The 5,126-nt window shown below is 33.2% G+C and overlaps 1 long non-coding RNA gene across 5 annotated transcripts; it reads left to right on the forward strand.

Annotated features, from left to right (window-relative positions):
• Positions 1-955: 955 nt before the first annotated feature.
• Positions 956-4,224, forward strand: LOC106655640. 5 transcript variants are annotated; one of them, XR_002763523.1, is made up of 9 exons: positions 956-1,175; positions 1,240-1,798; positions 1,859-1,932; positions 2,015-2,242; positions 2,321-2,426; positions 2,496-2,956; positions 3,048-3,658; positions 3,742-3,869; positions 3,946-4,224. It is a non-coding gene; the product is annotated as an uncharacterized LOC106655640 (long non-coding RNA). The 5 variants fall into 5 exon arrangements; XR_002763521.1 differs by having other exon boundaries at positions 1,240-1,389; positions 1,687-1,932; XR_002763522.1 differs by having other exon boundaries at positions 956-1,179; positions 1,240-1,932.
• Positions 4,225-5,126: the final 902 nt, after the last annotated feature.

Raw genomic sequence — 5,126 nt, forward strand, 5'->3', positions numbered from 1 at the left:
TTTTTCTACTTTAAAAGGATACAATCCTGTGGCTTCAAAGCCATTTTTAATTGATTGTTTTAGCTCTGTGACATCAAACGTTTTCTTTAAAAGAGGAGCAAACTGTAGTTTTCCTAATGGTGTATTGAAGTTCTCTGGTTGGATTTGCCACTCATGAACAATTTTTGTCCAGGCAGTCTTAATCGGTTTAAAAACACTGACATCAGCAGGTTGCAGTATGTGGGTAGCATTTGGAACACTGAGACGGCGAACGAGTGAGCAGCACACAGCGTCGTGAGTCCGCCACTCAAACTGCCGTGGCACTGCTACCTAAACGTCATCGTGTGCGCGCTACTCGGCATCGAGTAGCGAGCACACGATGGTCGAGTAGCGCGCATACAATATCGTGCAAATCGCCCTCCACGATGCTCGAGTAAACAGTCACGCCACCAATCCGAGTGGGCCCTACTCGAATTATGAGGAGACGATACTCGATATCGATGTTCATAACCTCGAGAACGTGCGAGTATCTGCGACGAGGTTGTCGCGTAAGGTTGTCGCCGTTTCAGTGAAGGAGCGAATACAGTATGATGCCATTGTCACTACAAAAATTGCTCAATGGCAAAGATAGGTGTGATTTATGGCCATCGACAAAGCATATAACAGGCTTCTTAATTCCAGATGTCTCGAGCCATGGATTCACACAATTAGCCATGTACTCAAAAAATGTCTCGGTATTAATCCACCCACTTTTGGTTTTACCTACAAACCATTCATTGGGTACACTTTCAACGATCCCAGGAGGGAAACGTTGATAAGGGTAAATTATTAAAGGCGGAAGTAGAGATCCATCAGCTGTTATAAACACCAAGACGGTAATATTCTCTTTGTCGTTGCCTACATTTACTTTGTAGACATTTTTAGTCCCTTTGCGACAAAGTACTTTAGCAGATGGTGGTGACAAATTGAATCCAGTCTCATCTCCATTTAAAATTCTTTTCGGATCATCCATAATATCCAAACAATTATTTGCTTTTAGATATTCGCGCAGTTCCTTGAACCAGTTTTCGATGGACTCCTTTGTGACGATGGCTCTTCCTTTCGATATTCCCTCTGCAACACGTTGAGTTATATCCCTATGTCTACCTAAAAATAGTCGATACCAAGTATCTCCTGGCTTATCATTGACAAATTTTGTAGGTAAATTCGCATCTTTAATTGTTTTTTGAACAGTCTCTATGAGTCTTTTTTTATCAACAGGAAATCCAATGTCACAGGAATTATCCACCCACTCAGTGATTTTACTTTCCCCAGCACGTGATAACTCTGGTTCCGGCCCTCGTCGCTTTTCATATTGGGAAATTTTGCCATTTCTAATGTCACTTGAGGTTGACCGCGGAATATCGTAGAGTATAGCCGTTTTTCTTAATGATTGACCGTTTTCTAATGCACGTAATGCCTCTTTGATATTCTTTTTCAATTTTAATCCTTTTTCCTCATCTTCACTTTCTAATATTAGATGATCATTTTCTTTTTCACTCATAATGAATAATTAAATTAATTTTCACTTAGAATACTACTTTGATGTGAGCTTGGGGAGAGCTTTATACTAACTACACTTTAACGGCTTATAGATTCTTTTTTATAATAATTTCGAATTTCCCGGTAACGGAAAATTCAAATTTTTCCAAATATATAATGTTCCAGATGATCGATAAAGTAGATACTGATGATACCAACGCTATCATCATTTTTATTGCACGGGCCACGGATGCGAAAATTATTACATGGAAATGATTCATTGAATAATTATTGAATTGTAATATTGGAAATCATCATTAATAATTCATATTATTAAAAAATTGTGTTTAAAAAACAGGTCTGAAGAAATAACAAGACCTGTCACTAATTTTGCTGTCAACTGTAAATAAAATCATTTTTATGGTCTTATTGGTATGTATCCATCTATAGAATATTTATTGTCTTTGATGAGTATTATACAGTGTAATGATTATCAAATTATTTATTAAATTAGATTCAGAACACCTTGCTATTGTTCCATGTGTTGAAGCAATAGCAAATACAGTGACACATGCAAGGTTTGAAGGAACTGATGCTTCTGAAGACGGAGTAGTTCTCATGAGAATACTTCAGGTATTGAGGGCTCTAGTTTTGTCACAACCTGGAGATAATTTATCTAACGAGAGCATATGTGAAATAATGCTTAGTTATTTTAGAATTAGTTTGGAAACTCGTCTCAGTGGTCAGTATAATAATTTTCATTCTAACAACTTCTTAAACATTTTTACACCATGATTCTTATGAATCATTATTATTTTAGAATTAATAAGAAAGACAGCAAACATTGTTTACGCGATATGGTTTATCATTTGTTTGTGAGGCTATCTCAATTTGCTGATGATACTAGAGGACTTCTTAGCATGAGGGTAAAGTACTATAATAATCAAATTACTTTTATTTTTTATAATGAATTAATTATCTTTTTGTTATTTTAGAAAATGAGCACAAACAGGATGGAAACAAAAAAAAGTAAACCTAAGAAAAATAAAATTAGTGCAAAACCAAAGTCCAATTTAAAACTTGATGATATGGATGACGCATAAGCTCAGTTTCTAAGTCCAATTGAAAAGGTTGAAAAAGTCAAAGTCAATCATATAGCTACTACATCTATTTCACCTGCTGGCAACATAGTTGATATGCAAGGTTCATGAAATCATGGAACATCAGATAAATCTGATATTGGTAAAGGTGATTCTAAAACCAGTGCATTGAGATATTAATGGCAAGGGAAATTCTGAATCACATAATGTAATAACTGATCCTGAAAAGAAGATTTCTAAGAATGAAAATTTGGAAAATGGTTAAGAGATTGAAAGTTTAAATAATGATAATAAATTATCTGACGAGCAAGTGGATAATAAAGTTGGACAAGTTTGAAATCTTGAAAATAATCAAGGTAAATACATTTTTTTTGCCATTCTTTATATAAGAAAATTGTATCAAGATCAGTTATATTAATTTTTTTAATTACAACTGTTAAAATTCAGGAAACGCTGAGAACGAATGCAATGATGTTCAATCACTAAGTGGCAGTATTGAAGATCTATCTGTTGATGATGGTATCAATAACACTAATTTGCCAAATAATAAACCTGATGGTGAATCTGTTAAGGAATATGTGAATTTACAAGGAATCAGATTTACTACAGTTCAGCAGCATACTCCTTAATGTTCTCTATGCATCAGGGAACTATTCAGATTTTTAGTATCTTTATACAGTCCAAAGCAAAACCCATAAGCAAAAATCTAAAGTCATGATACATTTAGGATTGAGTCTATTGCAAGTAGTTCCGGAAGTAGCTGCAGATTCTGTTATATGTTATATTAATACTACATTTCAAAATTAAATGAAAATTCATTTATAAAAATTTCTATTATTGTTGATTTTCATGTTTAAAATTGTTATAATTTTTTCTAGTTACTGGGTACAGACAGTTTGTCAATTTTAGCTGCAGATGTACGGGTTTCATTTTTACTTTTTGAATCTCAGCGTGAAACACCTCAAATTTCAATTTGAACAGTTCATTGTAAAGTCGATGGATATAATTAATTCTGATTTAAATCGAATTACTTTTTGAACAAAGAGAACTTGCTTTAGGTAGGTAGTAATAATATTTAATTTATTTATTTTTGTACTTTTTTATTTCTTTTTAACAACAATTTTATAAATGATACATGTAGAAGCTATACTACGTTTGTGGAAGATACCTGGTTTACCAGGAGAACTTTTTCTAAATTATGACTGTGCCTTATTTTGTATAAATTTATATGAAGAACTGAAGAAAATGCTATCAAAGGTACTGTTCAATGTAAGATCATTTTCTCTTTACTAACATGCAATAACTTGGGTGTGTAATTAGAATTTTATGCACATTTTCTTTTTAGAATGTCTCGACAATGGCTAGTAGTATGTCTAGTTTATAATTTATTGCTTTGGATGCAATATTTACTTTAATTGCTGGTATGGAAGGAAGGTGCAAAGGAAATACAGAAATGTTAAAAACCTCTCGACAAACCGCTTTGCCTAATCTGCCAGCCAAAGATGTTTTAATAGATACGAAAACATAGAAAAGAGTTTAATTACAAAAGCTGCGATTTTTATTTGTCTTTTAAACATGTAGACTGTTTTGTAATTTTTTTTTATTAAATGTAGAAGAAAAATAGTTTATTTGTGTACTATAACTATATTATATTTTTACATAATTTGCTAAATTAAATTTTTTTCAATTGATGTTCCTTGAAATTAAAAAAATTGTTGGGGAAGTTCACTAACACGTTTATAAATTTAGTATTTTCATTGCGTTTAAAAATGTATACATCGTACACGTATACTGCACATGTAATACACTCAGAATCCAAAATATTTAACTAATTTTGGTATCAATTAAGTTCAATTCACTCTTAACAGTAAATTTCATGAAACATTACGTGCCCAATAAACATTGCGTGGAAATTATATTAAAGCACGATCTGGCACGGAGTGCCATCACGACGAGCAGTCACAATGCTGTCAACGTGTCGTCTTCGGCACGCTGCGTGCATTTTGCTGTCACGGCGTGCAGCCAGATTTTTTGGGCGACAGTTAGAAAATGGCACTTTTCCGGCACATTGTCAGCACGGCGTGCCGCGGCACACCATGTCAAATTTGTGACGCCAATATGGGGCGGCAGTAGGACGTCAAAATGCTAGCATGAAATGAGACCGTGCTGACATCGTGCCGTCATTATGCCAACACTTTGTTAGCTGGGTGAATTACACTTTGTAACTCAATGCTTAGAATGTATAAAATTCTTAATAAAAATTTTGATTTCATTTCAAATACAGATTTCTATCTTTTTTATTAACCAAGTTTCAAATAAAAAAATTAATTCTTTTAAAAAATAAATTTATTCCCATTAAAGTTACAAGATAACAGTTGAACATTCTTTTGAATAAAATAGTTGAAAAATATTTAGTGTTTAGAAATTATTGCCGTGCAATGACACATATGATAACTGTATCTCTCATTATAAAGGATATGGATGGAGAACGAATATAAAAACTATTTTTTGGAATGTCCGATAACT

Source organism: Trichogramma pretiosum, unplaced genomic scaffold (assembly GCF_000599845.2).
Source record: "Trichogramma pretiosum strain Unisexual culture from Peru unplaced genomic scaffold, Tpre_2.0 scaffold10, whole genome shotgun sequence".
In the NCBI taxonomy this organism is placed as follows: Eukaryota; Metazoa; Arthropoda; class Insecta; order Hymenoptera; family Trichogrammatidae; genus Trichogramma; species Trichogramma pretiosum.